General features: G+C 40.4%; 2 long non-coding RNA genes across 4 annotated transcripts in view; both read right to left on the reverse strand.

The window, feature by feature from the left end:
• The window catches only part of LOC135186787 (uncharacterized), a 192,514-nt gene that overhangs the window by 105,982 nt on the left and 60,667 nt on the right, over nt 1–25,865 (reverse strand). The window contains exon 5 of one of the 3 annotated variants that reach the window (XR_010307097.1): nt 22,207–22,453. The exons of the other annotated variants lie outside the window; for them this stretch is intronic. This is a non-coding gene — a long non-coding RNA (uncharacterized LOC135186787). Of the gene's footprint in view, nt 1–22,206; nt 22,454–25,865 lie in introns of those variants that run through there. 3 annotated transcript variants of the gene reach the window in all.
• Nucleotides 11,833–12,246, reverse strand: LOC135186789 (uncharacterized). The gene is made up of 2 exons (XR_010307100.1): nt 12,181–12,246; nt 11,833–12,063 (listed from the first exon to the last, which is right to left on the reverse strand). It is a non-coding gene; the product is annotated as an uncharacterized LOC135186789 (long non-coding RNA).

Below are 25,865 nucleotides of genomic sequence, written 5' to 3' on the forward strand. Positions count from 1 at the left end.
TTGGTGTGGCATGATTCCCAAAGCTCCTCACAACATAAAAGTTCTTTAAAATGGAAATGTTTTGTTTTCCTGTGTAATAACTAATGACAAAGGCCTTTTTCTTACTTCTTGTCTGTATTCACTGTAATTACAAAACACATTACATAATTTCATACACATACACAAATCCTCTGACATGATTTTACTGGTTCTGCCAGCTATGATTTGAATAAGGACAGGATCCCAGCTAACGAAGTCAGCACTAAAACCCTCACATAAACTTTCTGAATGCCCAAGAACTTCCACATGGAGTCAAAATCAATCATTTTTATGACTGCTTTCTGACACAGTCGGGAGAAGACACAAACTAAAAAAGCTGTGAGAATTATGAAAATAAGTAAAACATAGGATGTGAGACAAGGATGTGAAGAAGCCAAGAGATTAATGCAATGTAAAACCCTATCTTTGTGTTTGCTGTTAGCAAAATTTGTGCAGCGCACTAAGAGGTAGTTACTAAACTAAGAGGTACCAAAATAAAGCTTTCAAATCTGCTGTGGCTGCAATATGTCACAGGATAAACTTAAAGCCAAAGGGTTTCAGTTTTTGTTTTCTTTGTCAGGCCACTGGGTAATGTCTAAGTGAAAAAAAAGCTTTTTTTTTTTCTTTCTTAAAAGCAGATATTCCTATTGTAGCTCAGTATAATGCATTTCCATGCTTTCACTCTGGAGAAGGAAATAAGCACGCTCAGTTTAACAGTGCATTTCATCTTGCAATGGAAACATTGAGGAGACACAAGAAACCACCCCTTTCCAAGGCCACAGAGGTGCCTACTGCATAGCCCAGGTGAGAGCAATTACCAGAAGTCTCCTCGCACACAGCTGACAAAACATTATTCCCCCAAGCCCTCCGCAACTGTTTCACCATAGCTACTTCACCCATCTTATCATAACATTTACAAACACACACAAGCACGCTCATGATCTCTCACTGGTCAAATTTCACAGTATCACCAAGGTTGGAAGAGACCTCACAGATCATCAAGTCCAACCCTTTACCACAGAGCTCAAGGCTAGACCACGGCACCAAGTGCCACGTCCAATCCTGCCTTGAACAGCCCCAGGGACGGCGACTCCACCACCTCCCCGGGCAGCCCATTCCAGTGTCCAATGACTCTCTCAGGGAAGAACTTTCTCCTCACCTCGAGCCTAAATTTCCCCTGGTGCAGCCTGAGGCTGTGTCCTCTTGTTCTGGTGCTGGCCACCTGAGAGAAGAGAGCAACCTCCTCCTGGCCACAACCACCCCTCAGGTAGATGTAGACAGCAGTAAGGTCACCCCTGAGCCTCCACTTCTCCAGGCTAAACATTTCATCCCAGCCTCATTGAGTTGCTTGTGAAGTTGATTCCAATACTAATAAATGTCTTAAAGATGAAACTCTTTGTATCTTAAGATGCTATCTCAGAAGGTTTGACGAGAGATCTCTTGGGTTTGGTGTAGGGGTTGCTTTATGGGTTCTTTTTTGCATTGATTCCATCCTTCCTTATTTGAAAGCAGACATGTGCAATTCATTTCCTTCTGGTCAGCAAAATCTGTTAAAAACCCACTTCTTCCTCCCAAGCCCCTTTCAATTAGAAAGCAGACAATTTAGGCCCCATCTGGCTGAATAGCTTCCAGAGGCCTCCAAGAAGAATAATGTGGTTTTGAGCCACAGATTTAGAAGTAAGAATTGGATTGCCAAGTGTCACTAACTCAGACTTGTTATCATTTGACCATTCTGTTCTCAATGAATTTTTTTCTATGATCTCACACTCCTAACTCCTAAAATGGCAACTTATGATGATAGGGAAAAGCATCTGATATGGAAGAGGAAAGCTGCATAACAGAGTGTCAAAAAATCCCCTCAGAAAACTGGAAAGCAGACAAGTGCTTTCACTCCCAACATTTGGGTTAAGAACAATGACCCAATTCATCAGAGCAATGACTGTGACCCAGTACATGCTGTGAAGAGAAGCAAAGCTCTGGCACATGCTCTACCAATCCTGCTAGCCAGAGCAGGAGCCTTAGGTCAGACCCTGGCATCTCGGGGCTGCCCAGTAAGCAACAGCATCTACATAATCTGGCTCTCATCTACAGTTCTGAAGCATCAGGAGGAGCTTGGAACATAGTGAGGATTAGATACCTATGGAACAGTGAAAGAATATTCTCCCACCAGATAGTTAGCTCCTGCAAGAGACCACAAAAAGCTCAAGGAAGCAAAGCTAAGGGTTTCCATAGTCTTTCCTTGCCCTTCCCTCCTCCTCCTCACTCACACACAAGATGCAACTCATGTCACTACCGTGCAAGGACTTGGCTCACTGGGGAATGGAGTGTTACACTTTCCATGGCCAGAGTGCAGATTGCCAAGGCATAAGGGATGAAGACTGCTGTCTCCTTGACCTCAAGACATATTAGAGCTAGTTATAAAATCAGTAGCTAATATTAGATGGTCATGCTTCTTTTGCATACTGCCATTGTTCTTGGTAGTCATCTGAAGACTACAGTAGGAAATCATTTCTTGAAATGCTTTTGGGCTTTACCCTGGAATTAACTGTCTCTATAAAAAAAAGGAAGCATTAGAAACCTGTGTAACAGCTGGCTGCAACATCTGCTTCTCCCAGGTCATTAGTAGTTAATTTATGAGACTACAAGGTTACGGAGAGACTGTCAATTTAGGAATCACACTTCTTTCTAGTTTAAGCTTTGTCTGCCGAGTGTTCTAGCTAAATAAGTTGTCTTGTTTTAAAAACAGAAGTTATGCCAAAGAGAAAAAGCCATCAGCTCTTCGACATTCCAGTAATTTTGTCACAACATGACTCATTTTTCTTTGGACTCCATTTCAAAGTCATGCGATTCTATGTAGCACTTTCACATCTCAGATTCATGCTTGCAGAGCTTAAAATATGAATGTGAAATGTTAGGAAAAATAAATAATATACATATGACCTCCTTCTTAAATACCACCACTTAAGCCAATAAAAAGATTTCTTTAGGATACAGTGAAGGATTCCTGAATATGGTTGAGGCAGGTAGGACTTAGTCACCTGCGCAGTCAGCCTGCATTCCCAGAGCATAACATCTTAGTAGTCTCTTTGTTTTCTGCTTCAACTCTAACAGAATCAACCAGGTGGGGAGGGACCTCCAAGATCATCCAGTCCAACCTAGCACCCAGCCCTAGCCAGTCAACTAGACCAAGTGCCTCATCCAGTCTTTTCCTGAACACCTTCAGGCAGGGGAGGAGAGTAGTGCAAGTATTTGAAGCAAAAACATTAGTTGGAAAAAGTAAAACAGCAATCGCAAACTACCTGGCAATTCAACAACGCATTTAGGAATACAAACTAAGTCATTACCAGACTTCCAATGGCCAGTATCATTTTTAAAGAAGGAAAAACACGATCATATTTCATAAGTCCATATAAAAAGGTGACACAAGTCATGCTTTCGAAAACAAAAATAAGCATCACCCCATAAAGAACAAGAAAACAAGATCAGTTATACACCGACAGGGAACCACTGATTCCAATTTATAATGAAACATCTCTGCTGTCAAGCTCAGACCATTATACTGCCATTGAAACTCCTTCTCTGCCAAAAGGAAGAAAATTCAAGTTTTTTTCATGTTATGGTTTAAAATTTATGCATTAAAGACTTTTTTGGTTTGTTTTTTGGTCCTAATTACACTGATGTAGGCCTATACCTTGCACAGGTAAGCCAGTATTTCCATTATCAGGGCTTGACAATAAAATATCTGTAGTGGTTTGGGTGTTACCTGTCCCCCCTCTCCACTTTGGAAATCACCCAGACCAGATTCAGCAGCTCTGACAATTGAATGAAGCTTATATTTACAACTTAGCACAATATACAAGCAGATATTTACAGTATATATACAGTTATAGACAGAAATATACAAGGTAAAAGGTAATACAAAAACACATCAGCCCTCCCAGAAACCTGAGTCCCCAGGAGGGGCTCCCAACCACCCTTCCACCTTCTCCCTGTCCTCTACCTTATCCCAGACATTGCCTTGTGCCCCAAGGAAGAAATGGAGGGTCAGCCAGGGGGGTTAGGAAGCAAGTGGATTAATCAGAGAGATGGAAGGTGAAGTTAAGAGAGAAATGCGGCTCAAAGCCCAGGAGGTGCCCAAATGCCTTATCTATGTTTTTACTCTTGTTCTTATACATCTCAGCAAGCCTATGAGTGAAGTAGACATCACCATTGTTTCCCTTTCACAGCCTGTAATATAGTTCTTCTTACCTAAACATTCTAGCTAGATTCAAACTAGCACAATGTCTTTTCCAGGAAGACACTGACGTACAAGTATATTAGCATGAACAAAGCCAGATCTCACAAAACCTGAGATCAAAAGTTACTTCTGCAGAAAGCAAAGGAGATGAAAACCTAACTCACACACTCACATTCTTACATATGGACACTTTCCAAATCAACAAAAGAAAAAGGGCACCAGGGATGTAAAGGATAAATTACTACAAATTAATAATATTCAGAGAGGTATAGAGAAGGCAGAGATCCTGATACAGTCCTCTGTTTACTCTTCAAGACTTGTGTCCCAAACTACATGACCATAAGTGGACTGAGTTTCCTCCTGCTCAAATTTCAGTGCAAAACAAGGACCTACATCTGTTCTGAATTATGCCTATAACTTAAACTTGATGTTACCATTACCCAAAGCAACGCCTTCACTGTCTCAGACAGTAACAGCACATTAATCTGTGATTATTATTACACCAGTACTGCCAGACAAGCACAACCCTTCAGCAGCACATGCATGCAGTTATAATAATTCTCATGCCAATGTAACTCTGCTCATGTTAGAAGTTATAGAGTTAAAAAAAATAATTACAAAAATCAAGAACACCACCACACCATTCCAGGGGCTGCAGGAATACATAGTAAAATGAGAAATAAAGCATAACCTGCCCCCAAATATGGGGCATGCAGATTACACACCTAGGCTGCAATAAAACTCAGCCAAGAAGTTTTATTTCTGTTTTTCTAATCTCTGGCAGGCTTTGAAACTCAGGCTTAGTTTAAGTGTCAGTCCTTCTCCTGAACCAGCTGCAACTCATCACATTATAATCCCATCTCCAATTGCTCAATCCATCCTTTTCAGTGCACACTTCCTTGTGTTAAGCCAGCGATTGGCCTGTGGCTCCCAACTCTTTCAGACTCTCCTCCCAGGACTTGATCTTTTAATATTCAGTGTGTGCTTTTTCCACATACAGTGAATTAAATAAATTGGATCCATCACTCCTAACATTTTAATAAAGCAAGCACACACATATGCCCTAAGATGCATATTATAGCACACAAATTATACTGTAAGTCTGCCAAGTTCTATTTTGCAGTCACCAAAGTGGAGGAGGAAAAAATGTTAAATCAGATATTAAGGAAAAAAAAATTGTATATCCTCCTATGATGAGACATTTCATGCTAAGATTTAACACAGGATGCACAAACTTTTAGAGTTAAGTGAGAGCTCTGAAAGCAATCTTTTTCCTGATAGAAATACTGAAACATCTTAAGTGCAATAGTATATGCTGACCATCCTCAAATCCTCATGGCTGGTTTGTGTGGACCACAGCTAACAGTATCAGGCATGGCAACACAAATTATCTTCTACACTGAAGTATGCAATAACAATGCATGTGCAAGGTAAGGAAAACTGTGGTAGAATAAAAGACTGTGATTATAAGGAAACTGAGAACCTTGACATCACAGAGATACTAAAGAAGGAAACATCATGCTGCATTTTCTTCCATACATGTAATGAAGTCAATAATGATAACTAGGATTGAAGGTCCATTATGCTATAGAAGGCTACATATGTAGTTACAGATATCACTCTATTCTGTCAGTATTTTTCTTCCACAAATATTAAAACCCCACCTCCAAAAGCTGCTGTATTTTCAGACATATCTACTGTGCCATAGGTGGTACACAGAGCATCAAAAGATTTAAGTGGTACACATCTAACATCTCCTTACAGCAGTACCTTCCACTTATTTGCATATGGCCATTGCTTGTGTACCAAAACACAAGCAATGCCTTTGTACTCTGACCATCGTTTAAAGGATTCACTGTCTGTGCAATCCCATCTAGTCTAAGGAATTATTGTGCCCTGAAGACTCCACTAAAACATCCTGGCTGGTTACCTGTCAGCAGGCTGAAGGCACTCTTGGGCAGCCTACAGCTGGAGAGGATTATAGCTCACAAACACTGCCAGTATCAGTGAGACCACAAGTAGCAGACAGTTCATTTTACAAAAACTTAATGGAGTGTATGGCCCTGGCTGCTTAATACAAGCACTGTCAAGGCATCTAAGCAAAAAAGTCTCAGCTGTCACTGCTGACAAGCTGAGCAGAATTATTCGTCACACTAGGATAGATAAGGGACCAGTAGAAGTGGTGTATGGTGAGATTCCCACACATCTCCACGCTGCAGTCTCAGGCAGCAATCATATTCTTTCCTTCAATACAAGGGCAGGATAATACAATCTTACTACAAGGCAATAGGGTTAAAAAAACATTCTTTCATCTTCATATTTTAGCTACATTATCCTCCTTCTTTGCTTGCTGTTTCGTATCTTCTAATTAAGTGGTCTCTGACCTGCCCTTCACATTTTGTGAAAAGGACAGTGTGCAAACCCCTGAATAATCTCCTGACCATTAGCTAGTGTCATCCATGTCATCAATAAGTCAAATTGTACCAGCCAAAGACCTGACCTGATGCATCTGTTCCGCAATACAAAAGCTTTCATCTGGATATTTCTTCAAACTCCATTCAAAAGGCTACCATTTATTATCATTCAGCACATGTGTACTCATTAGCAAAGATTTCCAAAAAGCCAGTTCTTTCCTCACTGGTATTTATACACCAAAGCTCTCACTGTCTAGATTACTGGACACACACAGGCACTTCTTTGGGAGGATGGTAGATATCCCCCACACAGAAACACAGCCTCAATATTTCACTATTCCTCACAAGAGAAGAGAAATTAATATTTTCTTTTTATCAGAATTTCCCTGCAAAACCACATTGATATTAAAAAGGTGCCTATCTTCCCACAAGCTTCTCAATTACCTGAAACTCAAATCATCAGCCAAGAGCTATTAAAAAAACTACTTTGTCAGAGGGCAGGCAGTTAGATCCGATGCACAGATGTCGGTCTAGTCCTAATATCCACCTAAACATTCAATTTATAACTATACTGCACCACCATAGACTTCATAATGCCAATTTCTGCTCCATCAGCCTGCTGCAGCTCATCACATCTCATATCCAAGTTATTTTGGACAAATGTCTTTTTATGGAATGATTCTTGGCAATAAAGCATAGTGGAAACCAAGTCCTTAATAAAGACTTCCTAGCGTTAACATAATACATGTAGCAGCATCACTGCCCAACCAATTCACACCCAGAAATTTGGGGGGTTTTCCAGTGGCCTGCCAGACCAAGGTAGGTGAGTCTGTATTCCCTGTGGTTTTGATCACATCCTTTACGTGCCTGGTGTAGTTAGAAAATAAGCTCTACAGGGGATGGAATTTCTCAGCTGTTCGTACAACACCTTGTGAAAACAGAGGTCTAAAGTGGACCAAGCCACTACCTATTTGTAATACCTACAAATATTGAAGCTTTCATTAAGAATAGAATGTCAAGGAGTGATTTTCAGAACATAAGAAGGCTAAAGAGAATAGCTTAGGATCATTGTAATCAATTCACTGTCTGATAAGGAGAAGAATGAACTTACTAGAAATGTTACTAGTCTGGAATATTTATTCTTTTTCATCATTTTAACACATGAAGTATGTGAACAATAACGAGGGAGCTATGGCCATTTGAAGTTTACTGAATGAAGGTTACTTACTAAGTTTGAGAATATACTGGTATCTCTTAAAATCAAACTTTTATCTCAAAATCAAAGTAAAAAATGTCAGTAAATACATTGTCAATATCATGCATTGTGAAAGGTTAGTTATGAGTTTTAGTTTTCACAATCAATAATCACACAAGAAAAATGCCTGCAAGGCAGTATTTGGTATCCAGCAACAGTTGATCCAGTACCAACAGTTAAGTTGGTGCATGCAAAGAGCAACTGCTTGGTGATAAACACTTGGTTATTGTACCTCTCTTTTTACACCATGCAGATTGTCCATGATGATTCACTCAAGATGAAGACAAGGAGGGAGAATAGAATCATAGAATCAACCAGGTTGGAAGAGACCTCTGAGATCATCCAGGCCAACCTATCATCCAGCCTTAGCAAATCAACTAGACCATGGCACTAAGTGCCTTATCCAGGCTTTTCTTGAACATTTCCAGGGATGGCGACTCCACCACCTCCCTGGGCAGCCCATTCCAATGCCAATCACTCTCTCTGCCAACAACTTCTTCCTAACATCCAGCCTATACCTCCCCTGACACAGCTTGAGACTGTGTCCCCTTGTTCTGTTGCTGGTTGCCTGGCAGAAGAGACCAACCCCACCTGGCTACAGCCTCCCTTCAGGTAACTGTAGGCAGCAACGAGGTCACCCCTGAGCCTCCTCTTCTCCAGGCTGCACACCCCCAGCTCCCTCAGCCTCTCCTCACAGGGCTGTGTCCCAGGCCTCTCACCAGCTTCGTTGCCCTTCTCCGGACACATTCCAGTACCTCAACATCTCTCTTGAACTGAGGATATAAGGATAAAATAACGACCATTTAAATCATTCTCCTTTTGGGATGAAGTAACTCAAGATAAAAATACTACTAACAGTTTATGATCATAATAAGATGCCAAAATTCTTTGTAAACACTTTGTAAAATTGCTTAAACCCATATATTGTCCAACACTGATATATGGATGTTTCTCTGCAGGTGACATTAATGAACAACCAATTTGTCATTGACAAAAAAGTGTTGATGCCTAGACTGAAAATAAACACCTCTACAGAATGCACTTGAAAGCAACTCTCAATCCATTCATATTAACAGTGGCAACATTAATTCACATTTATTATCACATGCAGACATGGAAACTTAAGATCGATGTAAACTGCAAAAGGACCATTGGATAGGTTGGTTCTGAACCACCCTGCAAAAGAAACACAACAGCTTAAGTCTGAAGTGCCAGATCTCATTCCTGCAGTCAACACAAACTCTCTATTTCCCTTCAGATGTATTTCTTAGTCTAAGTTTAAAGAAAAGAATCTTAAGGAAGAAAGAAGCAATTGCAAGAAATGAAAGCAGTCATACAGACAGAGCCAAGTTGTAAAGGGCTGACAGACAAGGAGAGGAGAACTGCATAACAGAAATTAAGAAGATGGAGGCAAAGTTACTCAAGTTGCACAAATGCTGGTTTTGCTTGCTTGTCTCTGCCACTTCTTGCTTTACATCTAAGGCCACTACTAAGCAGCCAGATGACACAAAGGGGTGCCACTTCTTAGGTGTGGAGGCTGTAGCCAGGTGGGAGTTGGTCTCTTCTGCCAGGCAACCAGCAACAGAACAAGGGGACACAGTCTCAAGTTGTGCCAGTTGAAGTAGAGGCTGGATGTTAGGAGAGAGATTGGTATTGGGAGGGGCTGCCCAGGGAGGTGGTGGAGTCACCGTCCCTGGAGGTGTTCAAAAAAAACCCAGATGAGGCACTTAGTGCCATGGTCTAGTTGATTGCACAGGGCTGGGTGCTAGGTTGGGCTGGATGATCCTGGAGATCTCTTCCAACCTGTTTGATTTTATGATTCACCCAGGCATCCAGTGACAGAATAAGAGGACACAGTCTCAAGCTGTGCCAGGGCAGGTTTAGGCTGGATGTTCTTCCCAGAAAGAGTGATTGGCATTGGACTGAGCTGCCTGCAAAGGTGGTGGAGACACCATCCCTGGAGATGTATCAAAGGAATCTGGATGAGGCACTTAGTGCCATGGTTTAGTTAATTAGAAGGGTTAGGTGATAGAGTGGACTCAATGATCTCAGATGTCTTTTCCAACCTGGTTAATTCTGTGATTTTGATTCTGTTATCAGCGATACAAGTAGTTTAACACAACGAAACAGCCCAATCACCCCCAAATACAATTCTCTCTTGCACTAGTTCCCAAGAAAAAAGCATACACACATTCCCTGAAACTTTTTTCTCACAAAAGCACCAGAATCTACAATTACTGAAATGTTAGCAAGAAATAGAAAAAGCCCAAGTGAACAAAATTCAGCTAGCAGCATCATTATCTAGTCTTCTACTTAACAGTTATTAAATTTAAGAGTTTGACAGTTGCAACACAAATTAAAGCCAGGAACCTTCAGCATGTCACCTCCTCTCTCAAAGACCTCCACCTCTGAAGAGCCAACAGATAAGTCTATATGATTTCCTGCACACAGTAGAGCAGTCAAAAAGTTTTCACTTCGTCTACAGTAAGGACTCTCTATGTCAGATGAGGGCTGACAAAATGATTACTTTTACTCTTCTACACACAAATATGCATACAGCTACAAAACCAGGTTAAGAATCTTTCCAAAGAAAAGAATCAAGACATTTAAAAAGCCTTGTCACCAGAGCTGAGAGCCATTCCTCATGGCTGAAATTCATTCATGGACAGAACACTTGTAATATAATTTGAATCTCATGCAACTCCTCAAAAGGCAGTGACACGCATGCATAGATCCTGTGCAGAGTTAATTCTGCCTCCCAGCTGAGCTACCAAATTGCCACAGCTCTGATGTGGAAGGACTGGCAGAAACACACAGGGCTTCAGAAGACAAGCTTGTACATTGATGAGCAAGAGTGAGCTGCAGTGCTGCTGCTGATGTAGAGGCCAATGCTGTGGGGATGCTGTACCGAGTTGTGTGGCATCACAAAATTCATACTGTGTATTGCAAATAAAAGTGAGAGGGACAGGGGAATAAAAAACTAACCATGAATTAAAATCAGAATATGAGAAATAGGTGCATACAGCAAAGGCAGCTGCTTGCTAATTCACACCGTTGGAAGTGCTTGACAAGTGAGCAGCTAACCTACCTAATGGGTGCTCAAAGGACCTAAAAAAGCCAGCATGGACAGCATTACATGTCATTAGCTCACCTTTTCAGAAAGCTCTGTCACTATTTGAGCTGCAAGTCACATTTTGAATGCAGTTAATTAGCCATACAATGGAAACAGAGGGGCAATTCCAACAATAAATATAAGTATTTCTGAGGTGTTTCTTTATAATGGCAATTTTAGGACAGATATATGCTTAATTTTTTACTCACTGATAAGTGAACTCCTCCCAACCAATTTAACTCATCATCATACTTCCCAGGAAGACATCATTAATGCAATCTCACTGACCCAGAAACAAGAAGATTACAGCAGGAAGATTAGAGAGGAATGGCTAAGATCAAACAGGTAAAGATAATAATAGTTCAATAGAAAATTAAGATTAAACCACTACCAATTGAAATCCAAGCCAAAGCAACAAGTGTAAAGTTACAAGACATCAATGCAGCCTCTGAATATAAACACTAGATTTTCATTTGTACAAACACAGAAGATGAAGTCAGACATGCTTCATCAGTAAATAACCTCTGACAAGAAACAATGCACATTTGTGAACTTCCTGATTCGTCCAGTTTTCCTTTTTCCTCTAACAGCTTTGCAGTCAGGATTTTGAGGCATCTCCCCAGAAGCAAGCCAGCACTGCAAGATTTCAAGAACTATGTGTGTTGGCACAAGTGAAGTGTGACATACTGACTGTGTCATGGAAATGGCAAGACTGACATTCACAGTTGTAGCAATTCATCTAGATAGCTCTGCAATGTATCTTCACTTTGGCGTGTAAAGAAGCAAGACCTAAACATTAAGAATGTGCTCTGTGCTGGTGAAATTGCTCCACGATTCCATTTATACTGTGAAAGGAGAACATTTAATCTTAAGAGCCTGGAATGTATAAAAGGCATTGCTGGTTACTTTGGAACCACAAATGAGAAAGCCTCTTTTGACCAGGAGATGATATCAAATTGTAGCAGCAGAGCCATCTAAATAGCTGGATTATCCCATCCTAAAGATCCTGTCAGTGACTCTGCTGAGCCTGAAATACACAAAAAGGGAAGTGAGCCCAGAATGAGTTCTCCTCACCACATGCCTGACAGCTGGTGAAGACTGAAACATGGTCTCCTGGCAAACAGGAGATAAGCAGAATACATACCCTCGAATCACTCCTCACTTTCCTCCATCCTGTCCCATACCTCACAAATTCATACTCACTAGAGCTGCAGGAGGTGAGAGAAAGAAGAAAGTAGAATGGCTTACCTGCAAAATGAGAAATCAGTACCTAAAGCAGATAATTTCTTCCACTTTTCAATATCCCAGCTATTTCTGAGTTTTAATCAGCCATCTCCTCCCCTAAAATCTTCCTTGCAATGAAAGGCATACCTTAGAAAGGTATTTTTAATATCATCTTCTTGTGGGACCAAACTGATATATTTTAGCCCATTTCTTTTTAATAAATGCAAAGATTTTAATCAAATTTGTTCAGAGGACAGAAGATTAGTTAAAGAGGAGAAGTAAATGAAACATTAAATTAAGGTATCATTGGGAATTAAAAATGTAATTTTATGTTATTATCAGTGGTATATTAGGAATGAAGAATAGGCAGCATGCAATTAATATGCAGCACAATATGAACAGCATTTGAGAAAAATGAATGTGATATGTAGGACAGAAAGGTCACAAATTCTTAAACCTGATTCAATTTGCTTTATTCCGTTCAATTCTCACATGAGCATCTGATGGACTATTTCCAGGTATGGGAAAAGTCACTACTGAATTCTGGCACACGTTAAGGTGATTAGGGTTGGGCTAGTTTGAAGCTAGCTAGAATGTTTTGGTGAGAAGAACTAGATCATAGGCTGTGAAAGGAAAACAAAGGTGATGCCCATTTCCCTCCAAAGTCTCACTGAGGAGTTCAGGAAGAAGAAATGAAAGCATTAGATAACTCTCTCGCTATTTATCTCTCACTCTGGCTGGGCTGCTGACTGAACTGCATCTCTCTAACACACCCTCCACTCACCTTTGCTTCTTAACCTCTTGGCCAAACCTCTCTTCTTCCTTGGGACTGGGGTAAGGTTGAGAGGGGCAGGGGGAAGGTGCAGGGGTGGTTGAGAGCCCCTCCTGGGGCCTCAGGTTTCTGGGAGGGGAGTTGTGTTTCTGTATTACCTTTTACCTTGTATATCTCTGTATATAACTGTATATACTGTAAATAGCTGCTTGTCTATTGTGCTAGCTGTAAATAAACAGCTTCATTCATATTCCCAGAGCCAGCTGAGCCTAGTGGGCTAATTTCTGAAGTGTTGGGGGGGGAGGCAGGGAATACCCAAACCATCACAAGGGTTCATGACATGCAACCCAGTATGTTTCCTACACAAATCAAGGTACTACTCCAGTGAGTCTGTTTGTGTTTGAGCAGATACAGCTCTGTGTGGCAAGCAGATACTGAAAGCAACAGGACAAAGAATAGCAGCGCATAAGTAGTAGTCAATTAGAATTATATCACTACTGAAAAAGTAAAATCATTGTCAAAACAATACGAACTCACAGCTTATCTAAGGTTAAAATCTATCATTCCAGGTTACTAACCACTGCACAAAATTCCATCTTCCTAATCCACTCACTGTTCTGTTCATGGATATTTTGTGGGAGAAGATAGGGAGTAATGTCCTGTCAGACTGGCAGTGCATTTCACCTCTAAGTATCATCAAAGAGAAGGGAAAAAGTATCTAGAAAAAGAGACAAATACACTGCACATACCAGAATGTCCATTCGATTCAAAGGCATTTGCATTCATACTGAAGATAAACTATTTTTTTCCACAACCAAGCCAAAACAGACAGTCCCTTTGCTTGACTAACCTGATTTTTTTGTGTAGCACTAATATAGTTAACAGTTTAATCATGGTCTTCAAGAGCACAAGGAGGTTTTTTCTTAGCTCACTAAACTTCACCCAAAGATTATCACATCCTTTTTTAATTCACATGACCTAAAACTCATCAGAAAACAAATAGCCAATATAAAGGTTTCTTTTATTGTCATCTGACTCCACTCAGGTGCAAGGACATGTAAAAGAAACTAAGCACAGGTGTGTACACAGACATGGGCACATTCAGTCTTTGTGGTGTATGTTTGGGAGCTTGGTTTCAGATTTCTTCACCTTCCCTTTTCCTCTTTTCCAAGCAACCAGACTCTTCAGGCACACTGGAGTTCAAATAAAAACTGTATGCATGGAGTCCTGTTTTGTATACTAAACACATATATAAGGTTTATATACTGGTTTTATAAGGGGTTTTTGTTTTGATTTGAAAAGATAGACCATTTACTCCCAAGCTTACATGAAACCATGTGCTAGTTTGAAGCTAGCTAGAATGTTTCGGTGAGAAAGACTAGATTACAGGCTGTGAAACCAAAACAAGAGTGATGTCTACTTCCCTCACAGGCTTGCTGAGATGTATAAAAAATATAAGTCAAAACATAGCTAAGACACTCGGCATCACTCTCACCAGGGCTGCTGGCTGAGCTGCATCTCTCTAACCTCACCCTCCATTCTGGGCTAACCCACTTGGCTTCCTAACCCTACGGCCAAACCTCCATTCTTCCTTGGGACTGGGGTAAGTTTGAGAGGGGTAGGGGGAAGGTGAAGGAGCGGTTGAGAGCCCCTCCTGAGGACTCAGGTTTCTGGGAGGGGAGTTGTGTTTCTGTATTACCTTTTACCTTGTCTATTTCTGTCTGTAACTGTATATACTGTAAATAGCTGCTTGTCTATTGTGCTAGCTGTAAATATAAGCTTCATTCATATTTCCAGAGCCAGCTGAGTCTAGTCTGGGTGATTTCTAAAAGGCGGGGGGGGGGGAACACCCAAACCATCACAGACCAGCAATCTTTCAATCCATTTTCTAAAGCCATTCCTTCTATCCATCCTAACTGCAATTTCAAAATTCTCTGCTTATTCTAATCCACATCATCTATCGACATCTCATTTCTAATAAATGCTGATGCATGCTTCTTCCAATGCATTCAGCTGAATGTTTGGTTTTGACAAACAGCATTCATAGAGGGCAACTGTGATCACCAGACTGACCTTCTGCATTATACGTGCCAATGAATTTTACTCAGTCATTTCTGCATTGAGCCCACATTCATCTCGATAAGCTAGATCACATCTTTTTAGAGTCACATACAACCTTGGTGGAGTCACCATCCCTAGAGGTGTTCAAGAGAAGACTGGATGAGGCACTTAGTGCCATGGTCTAGTTGACTGGATAGGGCTGGGCGATAGGTTGGACTGGATGATCTTGGAGGTCTCTTCCAACATGGTTGATTCTGTGACAAACTTCTATGACAAACTTGATTTAAATATCTAAACTAACAGCAATACCATAATTTGGTTACTGGTTTGGATTTCCCCATCTACAGCTGTGAGTCTCAGAGACCAAACTAGTGGACTAATTTATTTCATATAGTTAGTGCATTGGTCAAACTCTCATCTTGATTCCTAAGTTAAAAACACTTGGTAAATCCTCTCAATTACAAAAGAGAATTATGACTTCACATTAGTTCTGAGGCCAAATAGTAGACCCAAATTTTCCTTCTAAGCAGAAGGAAATACAGTGAACTGCTTCCAGCTATCTGTAAAAACTTCTGTAAAGCCAGCTAATTTATCCACAAATAAATAATGCATAGCAAAGGCTCTAAGTGTTGAATACTCCTAACTACCAAAGAGATACTGGGAGATCCCTCCTCACAAGTTTTATTGCAGCTCAGAGATCAATAATTTGTTGCTCAAGCTTGTCAAGTTATAATATCAGCATCCCAAGCACCAAAGTTTTTAACGCAGATATCAAAGAAGATGCAATTTCGAGAGTCTCATAAAGAGTTTTCATGAAGTTCTGTGGAGTAGTTTTCTTTTTCAGGGGTCATCTCTAGTACACATTTAATTACTTTTTTTTAATATATAATAAAACCAGGAAGCACCACTAATACATTTGTGAAATTCCAAGTGCAGGAATTTGATTTTAACTTATAAAATCAATCGTACCTTCTGAATTAAAACTATGGAGACTACACTTACTTCACCGAATTGCACAGCTGAGAAACAAAAGGTATTATAATGCTTAAAGATCTACAAGTGCTTGGTAACAGGGACCAAGGTGACACTGACCTCATATTGTGAGAATTACTTACATTCTTCTGTTCATTAACTTCCAAGTACAGCAGCTTTGGACAATTATCTCTTTAACAGCTCCCATGAAGAGGGCCACCCTGCCATCTCTCTCATTGTTTACTGAGCCATAAACTAAGTGTCCTCAGACCAACTGCCACTTATCTCCACATGTTCCAGTCTTGCTCATGTTGAGAGATGATATAACCAAGCATGAGAGCAAGAAACTTGGTAATTCAACATAAGTATTACCTTAAAGGTTTTCCTGAATCAGAAACATACATTAAAATTCAAAGGAAGCCTCTGACAAACTGACAAATGAACTCATCTCAAAATACAGCCTTTATTTTGCTGCAGTTAGCCTGATGTCTTCTGAAAAAAAAAAATAGTAGTAGTCTCCTCTTTTTCATTTGCTTTGGCACAAACATGTTTATTTACAATATCTCTGAGAGAACTGGAGCTGTTTAGTCTTGAGAAGAGAAGGCTGAGAGGGGACCTCATTAATGTTTAGATATCTCTGAAGGGTGGATGTCAAGATGAAGATTATGTTCTCTTTTCAGTGGTGCCCAATGACAGGACAAGGAACAACAGGTACAAGCTAGAATACAGGGGGTTTCACCTCAAGGAGACAGTTTACAGCAAGGGGAACAGGCTGCCCAGAGATGTAGAATCTCCTTTTCTGGAGACTTTCAAAACCCACCTGGATGCATTCCTGTGCTACCTGTCCTACGTGATCCTGCTTTTCCAGGGGTATTGGACTCAATGACCTCTGTAGGTCCCTTCCAACCCCTAACATTCCATGATTCTGTGATTGTGTGATCTCTGCTTCACATCTTGCTTACTGCAATGCATTAAGTCATATCTTACTCCTACTCATAAAAGATAAATACTTCTGTTTTTCATAAAATAAGGATGAGCATATGCTAAAGAGACATTTTCTTGAGCAAACTGGATGTTTCTGAATATTTTGAAAGCAAAGTTTAGTGATAAAGCTTTTCTTTCACAAAGAAAGCATTTACCTATAATTTGCCTTTATCTCACCCCATACTTCAGCACTGAAAATACTTTAGATGATCAAGTTGAAGGGGAAAATAAATAAATAACTAAAAAGCACTGAAGTAAAATTGCAAGCAAAAGGCAGCAAAATATTTCTACTCACTAACCTTTGCCTTTGAAATTCTTACTTGCATGTGATTTGGTAATTTAAGAGCAAACAGGGCATCTGCAGATTAGGAATACTTTTTGAGGTAAAGCACACATTTTAACAAGAGATGTCTTTTGAGATATTTATTACTGCTTGCCTCTTTTAATTCTACACTGCTGCATAAAGCTGTAAGAGAGCAAAGATATCTGCTTACTCAGCCTAAACAGAGTTTCAAACTTTTGTTTAATCCAGCTCTTAAGATGCAAAACGTGTCAGAAAAAAACACTTATGAATATATGATGGTTTGAGAACAAACCCATACACGGAGACTATTTTTTTTTAACTAATGAAAATAATACTAATTGCCACTGCATTTGCAGTAGAGGTGTGCTACTGGAATGCAAACAAGCACAGATTATCCAGAACAGAGGACAGGCAGTGATTTTGAAATGTTAATTGGAAACACAAGGCACAGGAGAGAAAAAATGTGCTGATTGTGAGAAAATAATAAACTTTTTACAACAAAGCATCCAGAATAACACTTCCAGTAACAACAGGAGCATGCAGTTGGCAGAATAAAGTGTGCACATCTACAGTCCCTGCAGAAGACCCCATTTTGTGCAATTGTGCAGTGCACTGAACATCAAACAAGCTTCCACAGCACAATCCCAGGTTTACCACAGGCCAGCTGCACCTCCTGTGGAAATCGATGTCTTGTGATTTGATTGGGTTAGATCAACTGTGCCATTTTACACCAGAAGAATCACAAGTTTGTTAACACTCAGAACAGTAATAACACAAGTAGCTTTTGCTATCTGGATTTTTGGAAAGGATGCAGAACTACATTTGAAATGTTTAAGATGCAAGAAATAGTATTAGGGAACAGTTTGCCTCTACTGTTCCTACCTCAGGATGGGAGCTTTGACACAAAATTTCTCTTTTTGTGCCATCATCTTTCATGATGCCAACTTTCAATCTTCACTCAAGCCATAAACCATTAAAAAAACCAACATACAAACACAACAAACTCCATCCAACTCAGAAACCAATTTTAAATGAACTAGGTAGAATCTAAGGCAGAATGCCACAAATTGTAACATCAGTGTAATATCCATAACATTAATGAAATGCAACAGAAAAAGTGACAGGCATCAGAAACTTCTTTCTGTGCCTTTATGTAGAGCTTCTTGCAAAAGTGAAGTTGACTGAAGGGTAAAATAACTTTCTCATGCTCTGTTGTGCCACAATACAGACGGGTCCAAGCATTTTGTTATGTCAAGAACTAACAGCAGGAACAAAGAGGCAGTTGAGCATGCAGGGCTTGTTTGTTTTCCTGTAAAACAGAAATTCTGTAACACACACAGAGACAGGAGAGGTCACCAATTTAAAATAGTAAGACTGCTCTAGAGAGCAGTATCAAAATATTAGAGCCATGATCACAACCCCAGTACACATGCAGCAGACCACCTATTTGTTTTGTTTCCCTGTCCTCCCTGAAAAGGGGGCAAGAGTTGGTCTCACTCCGTCTCCCATGCGGATGTCTAAGAGTGGAGAAAGAAAGATTCAGGCAGTTTAACTGTCATATTCAGCCAGAAATGAGAACAAAATTAGCATGCATATCTATCTCTTTAATAAAGATAACCTGCTTTAGAACCTGATCAATAATGCTCAGAACCTGAACTTTTGGTTATCCTGCTCCAAGTTAGAAGTAAACTCATTGAAGGTGACCAATATGTTGTAAATAAGATAACACCTAAACTAGTAATACAGCAAACTAGTGCCATAGTATTAGCAACCTGCAGGTTATATGATTTAAACTCATATCAATTTGTTGCAAGACAACAGACTGATGCAATATAGTACCAACAATAGAGTTTGTTCCAAAATGAAATATTTCCCATTCTACACATGCTGGGTTTTATTGATACTAATTTAAGACACTGGAATCATCAATTTTGTTACATTATCAAACCAGATCATTTAAAGACCAGAAAATGAGGATGACAGTTATTGCAAATAAAGTCAGACTTCTGCAATTCAGAGAACAAAGTCTCTTCATACCTAATTTCATCTATTATAATTAATGGATCATAGAAGAGTAGTTACTAAACACTCCAATGACATTTTAATACAGTCATTAAAATTATAGTTGTAGGAATCTTGCATATAGAACCAATGGACTACAAAGATCCCTTTTTTCAGTACCTTGTACTGGAATTAGATCACTTCTTCCCAAAGTCTATTGTTCCAGACTGACTTTCAGAGAAAATGAAAGAAAAAAGGGATGGAGAAGTTGCCTATAGAAACATGGCAAATAATCCTGTGTATACACACATATGCTCCTTAACCATAGAGTCATAGGATATAGGATCAACCAGGCTGGAAGAGACCTCTAAGATCATCCAGTCCAACCTAATACCCAGTCCTGTCCAATCAACTAGACCATGGCACTAAGTGCCTCATCCAGGCTTTGCTTGAACACCTCCAGGGATGGTGACTCCACCACCTCCCTGGGCAGCCCATTCCAAGGCCAATCACTCTCTCTGCCAACAACTTCCTCCTAACATCCAGCCTAGACTTCCCCCGGCACAACTTGAGACTGTGTCCCCTTGTTCTGTTGCTGGTTGTCTGGGAGAAGAGACCAACCCCCATCTGGCTACAACCTCCATTTAGGTAGTTGTAGACAGCAATGAGCTCTGCCCTGAGCCTCCTCTTCTCCAGGCTGTACACCTGCAGCTCTCTCAGCCTCTCTTCATAGGGTTTGTGTTCCAGGCCCTTCACCAGCTTTGTTGCCCTTCTCTGGACACCTTCCAGTACCTCAACATCTCTCTTGAATTGAGGAGACCAGAACTGGACACAGCACTCAAGGTGTGGCCTGACCAGTGTTGAGTACAGAATAACCTCTCTTGTCCTACTGGCCACACTGTTCCTGATCCAGGCCAGATTGCCATTGGCTCTCCTGGCCCCCTGGGCACACTGCTGGCTCATATTGAGCCACTCTCTACAATATTTCTGAGTTTATAGTTTCTTATGCAGACACCATTTTTCCTTACACTAGAGCAAGACAACAAAATGATTTCATTGGTTTCCTGTTGCAAAAGGTTTGAAAAGACATCACACAGAATGTGATTCACATTGCCCACCTTACGCATCAGGGTTGAATCTGCCTTTTGGATGGTGCAATACAGAAGCTGGATCACGTCCCAGATTAAGAACTAAAGGGTTAAAAAAATCTTCTGGGGACTAGAACATTGTTATTCAATCCCCTAACTCTGCTATGTCTTTATAAACACAGGGCAAGGCCAGCTCACTCTCCCCTCCTCCTCCAGCCCTATGTCTGTCAGGAGCCGCTTCATCAGGAGAAACAGGTTAGCAGCAAGCCCCTTCTGGGGCCTCCAGAGGCTTGTGTTTAGGCCTCTTGGATGGTGGAGGCGCTGGGGGACAGGGAGGATTGAGGCACTGGGGAGTACAGGTTTAGTTTTGGGTTGGGGGAAAATTCAAGGCAGTTTGCCATGGGTGCTGTATTTGCTGTGTAGTGTCTTCTCTCTATTTCTCCTTCCAAATATAATCCTGCATTTTTTTTTCTCCAATTCCATTGGAGAGCTTCATTTCTGTCGGCACTCTTTAAAAAACCATCACTAATGATGCCTACCTGGCTGACTGAATAACAGAGCACTCTTTCAGCAGTCTGTCCCCATTTAAAGCCTACTGACACTACAGACTGGTTTACACCTTCTTGAACAGGAGACACAAGAAGAACCACGACTCTCTGGATAATTCACTGGAGAGCTGCATTCTTTCTTAGTTAAGAGGATCTGCTTAGGGTGTCATCTTTTCTGGAATCCTTCGAAAGCCAGCAGAAGTAATTGGGTAGAACACTACTTTTTGGAAAACTTTTATTTCCTCAAATGTAAGCACATTTTTTAATCACAAATTCTCTATCAAGCTTCTCCATAAAACAACAAACAAAATAATTGCTACATCTGAGCCTGAGTTCCAGAAGTAGAAAGAACTGACTGAAAAATCATTGCTACTGATGCTACATTGGAAGACATTTGCAAAGCCTGACAAAAGATTACAATAAACCAAATTCTGCATGCATCAACAATCATGGCAGATTATATATACATATATAGGGAATAGCCAACATTTGAAGCACCCAAGAACAGTTCTTTTCCCCTCCACTGCCTTCATATCCTAGAAGACCAGCATTATGACTCCCATGTGGGCAGAGAAAGAAAACCTCAGACCACAAGTGGCTTTAGTGGCTTAGTGAACCTTCACCTTTCATAAAACTAAGACCAAGAAGACAACATCATTTGATTGCTGTTTCAGCCAAGCGGTCGCTTTGCATTTAGCATCTCATAATCTAACATGACCCGGAAATGTTCACAGGGTCTTTTCCACAGCAGGCAAAAAGATCTGGTTTCCATTTCACAGAGTTTACAGCACAAACTGATCTCAACATCACAAGACATTGAAGATGATGTATCAAGGACAAATGTAAGCTAAGCAACTACAGAGTGTTTTATGATGTTACCTACACTGCAGGTTAATGTGCAATTTTTATATTGGTACATTACAGTGTCTGAGGCCACTGGAGTTATGTTGCAGCTTCTTTACCAGATTGCATTATATTTCTTCACAGTTCCTATCTACTTTCAAATTTAAGCAAACCCCAGGGAATGCAGCCATTTGGTATTTTTCTTGATAGCTTGGCTGCTTTGCTGCCATGCCTCTCAAGAGAGCTTGTTAGGTGTAATACCTCTAAGAAAAGGTTTAAGTAACAGTTTGTTCCAAGTCCTGAGAAAAGTAAAAATAGTTTTAATTACATTCTCATTTCAATGCCAGGGCAACTTCGTTACTATGATAACAACCAAACACATTCTGTACTGCAACAGATCTTGAGAAACAAATGAACAAAAAAAAAAAATCCCAGGCTCCTTAAGCTAGGAAGGTAGTTTTATTTATTCAGCAGTAGGTATCTGAAATGCCTATCATAAAGAAACTGTAAAAACATTTGAACAGATATTTCTTATTGCACAGGGAGGCGAGAGAAAAATCTGAAGTACGACTTGAAGACAGGTTGTAAGAACACTTGCATTTGTCAAGCCTCAGCTGATCCTAAGGTGCAGGAAAAACATGAATCAAAAACAGCAGGGGGAGAAAGAAAAGTAGCAGGCTTCTCACATTTGGGTGAAGGAACTAATATCACTATAAAATCTGTAAAACCAGGTTCTCACTTCTTATTGCAAATGCAGCAAACCAGCAAACTACTCAGATACAAAGAGTAGAGGAACAATTTCTTTAGTCTAAACATGATCTCCCTGAAGTCAATGGAATAACACAAACACTCAAAGAATAAAAAGCTGCAAATCAGAAGAGTTGCTAGAAACTGGCCTGACTTTAACGAACAAGGATTTTGAAATGCACCTTCTAAAAGTGAAGTTGTAACAACTTAATTGGCAAAGTCGGGAATGATAACTCCTCCAAATCTTATCTTTCACCATTTGAGCAGTTTGTTCTCCCTTACTTCTCCATTTCCTCAGCTGTCTTTCTCTTTGTATATGGAAAAGCCATCTTACGCCATAAAAAGACATCTATTTGGGAATTGGGAAGGGTCTGTGATTCATCTTGCTGAAATATGAGACCAGCATGACCCCAGGACCTATAAATACAGCATCTTTATTAAACAGGAGAAGTGACACCTGTGCATGAAGAGAGGCTGAAGGAATATTCTGGGTTCAGAAACCAACAAGTAACTGTCATCATAAATAGATATGCCTAACTACTGGTGAAGGAAACCACAATCTGTTAAACTGAAATTTAAATAGCTTTAACATTTTCATTTACAGTTGAAGAACAAAGTGATTAAGAAAGATTCAGTTCCTGGCTGAAAACAAGTTTAGTAGAAACATGTATTAGCAGTATAGCACTGCCTCCGGCCCAATACCAGGTAGGACTCTCACTGGAGTTAATGCTATGTGGCTCAGGACAGGCTGAGGGAACTGGAGTTGTCCAACCTGGACAAGAGAAGGCTCCAAGGAGACCTAATCGTGGCCTTACAGGACCTGAAGTGGCCTACAAGAAGGCTGAACAGGGACTGTTTACAAAGGTCTGTACTGATAGGACGAGAGGCAATGGTTTCAAATTAGAGAAGAGTAGATTTAGACTGGATGTTAGGAACAAGTTCTTTACTATAAGGATGGTGGACAATGGTACAGGTTGCCCAGCAAGGTAGTTGAGGTCCTATTCCTGGAGATACTGAAGCTCAGGCTCAGCAAGGCTCTGAGCAACCTGATCTAGCAAAGTATGACATCTCTGTTCACTGCAGGTTGCTTGTATTAGATGGCCATTGGAGATTCCTTCCAACCCCAACCATTCCATTGCCTACCTGCAAGTGCCTTAAGTGAGCTAAACAAGCAATGGTGTTCAATGTTTCTCTTTCTTCCATTATTGTGTGTTCCTTAGTGGATGGAGATCTTAGACAACCTCCAACTAAAGTTATATACTAACTCATGGCAATTTTGCTAACCAGCACATTTTGCCCATTGCTTGTAGGGATATCCAGCAGTTGAGAAAAATCTTATGCTTCAGACTAATATATGGAAGTATTTTAATATATGCAATCAGCTGGCACACAGATTTACATCTGCATAACTACACATCAGAGTATGCCCAGCGCTGTGTAAGATGCCAGGAGAAATGAACATCTGTAACATTATGAAAACAAATATCATGCTCATATGCAGAGATTTGGTGACCAAAAGTCTAAGCTTCTGCAAATCTGCCAAGTCATATTTAGCCAATTCCTTGCTATTGTTTCGAGGCATTATGGAAGTGTTCTAGATTTCCCTCTACAGCAATGCTTTACTCATGAGTGCATGCCCCATTTAGATTTGAAATGCTACAGACTTCCATTTAGATTTACTTCAAAATAATTTTCTGTACTGCTGAAGTCATATGGTGGGGGGAGGAAGGATTTGGGGCATGCATGGAGCGGATAGCACTGAATTCTACTTCTTTTCATTTACATTTTTCTTCCTTAGTTAACAGTAATAATAATTAATTACACATAGCAGGATGTTCAAGTTGTTATTTATCCATTGATATTATGTCACCATTTTTCACACTGACAGAACTAATTTTCTGTCTTTATACTAGATTCACCTCTCAGAATTTCTTCCAATACAAACAGCAGAAAAGCAAGGTTAGGCAGCCCATAGCTCATAACACAGTATTAGGGATTGGCTTAGAGAGCTTTGCCCTAAAGTTTATGCTGACACACAAACATGGAGTGCTGTATCCAGTTCTGGAGCCCCAGTTACGAGAAGGATGTGGACAGGCTGGAGCATGTCCAGAGAAAGGCCACTGGGAAGATCAAAGGGCTGGAGCACCTCTCCCATGAGGACAGACTGAAAGAGTTGGGGCTGTTCAGGCTGGAGAAGAGGAGGCTCCCAGGTAACTTTATAGTGGCCTTTCAGTATCTGAAAAGGGGCTACAAAAAAGCTGGGGAAGGACTTTTCAGGATATCAGGGAGTGACAGAACTAGGGGGAATGGAGCAAAGCTGGAGATGGGCAGGTTCAGGCTGGATGTGAGGAGGAAGTTTTTCAGCATGAGAGTGGCAAGAGCCTGGAATAGGTTGCCCAGGGAGGTGGTTGAGGCCCTATCCCTGAAGGTGTTTAAGGCCAGGCTGGATGAGGCTCTAGACAGCTTGATCTAGGGTAGGGTGTCCCTGCCCATGACAGGGGGGTTGGAAGTAGATGATCCTTGTGGCACCTTCCAACCCTGATTGATTCTATGAAATAGTGTCCAATACACAAATTATGGGTGTTCTTAAGTAGTTTCAGTGAACAAAGTTTGATTTCCAGCTAAAAGAACAAAAGAAAACAACAAAAAAACCCCTAAAATTTCAGGAAAGTTATGTCAGTTATTCATTTAAAAACCCACTTTAAAACAAATTCAGCTTATTTCATTTTAAAGTTATACCTTTAGTGTAATTAAAAGCTAGCTTTGAAATATAACATTAAAAATGCTTCAAGAGCTGACAAACATGCACATACCAATGTAGAGAAACCTCTGCTGTGCTAGAAATAGAGGTAACCAGGCTCCATTACAATCCCAGAAGAAAAAGGAATAGAAGAGAAATCTGCAGATACAGCAGGTGACTTTGTAAAGTGTCCTTGTTTTCCATTTAAAGAGTTTGCTTCTTGCTAGGAGTTTTGAGAGTACAAAAATGACAGCAATGTGATTTTCTTCAGCTCTCCTGCTTATAATTATCTGTTATTAGGAATAGTGAGTGATAAAACGCAGTAATTGTTAAAATATGCTGTGACAAAAAGTAACATGCACTGAAATAGAGACTTTGTGCTGCTTGCCAGATTGCAAGAAGTGTTGGAATTGCTCCTGAGGAACCCCTTTACAAATGGGTAAAACAGCAGTTCTCAGAATCATAGAATCAGTCAGGGTTAAAAGGGACCACAAAGATCATTCAGTTCCAACCCCCTACGCTAGAGCAGGCTGCCCACAGCCTCA

Source organism: Pogoniulus pusillus, chromosome 26 (assembly GCF_015220805.1).
Source record: "Pogoniulus pusillus isolate bPogPus1 chromosome 26, bPogPus1.pri, whole genome shotgun sequence".
NCBI classification, from domain to species: Eukaryota; Metazoa; Chordata; class Aves; order Piciformes; family Lybiidae; genus Pogoniulus; species Pogoniulus pusillus.